The following is a 379-nucleotide window of genomic DNA, read 5'->3' on the forward strand; positions in this document are numbered from 1 at the left end:
CCCCGCTCCCGCGCGCCCCCTGGCGGCGGGAGGACCCGCCCACACGCGTGTGCACGGACACGGGCACGGACGGACACGTGGAAACGCGGACCCATGGACAGACACGCGGACACACAGATACACGGCCACAGACACACACGGCCACGGACAGACACACACACACACACACACAGACGGACACACGGACACAGACCCCCACTCGTGCCCCAGGAGCACACACGCACGCACCCCCGCTGTGCACCCCCCTTCCCGGGGTGAGCACGCGCACAGCCCCACACGCGTGTGTCTCCCCACGCTGTCACCCCCAGGCACACGCGTGTGCCCTTGCACACCCCTCCCCACGGGGGCCGTGCATGCCTTGCACACTCACCCCCTGGGC

The sequence above is a fragment of the Egretta garzetta genome, unplaced genomic scaffold (assembly GCF_000687185.1).
Source record: "Egretta garzetta isolate BGI_Z169 unplaced genomic scaffold, ASM68718v1 scaffold1461, whole genome shotgun sequence".
Taxonomy (NCBI): Eukaryota; Metazoa; Chordata; class Aves; order Pelecaniformes; family Ardeidae; genus Egretta; species Egretta garzetta.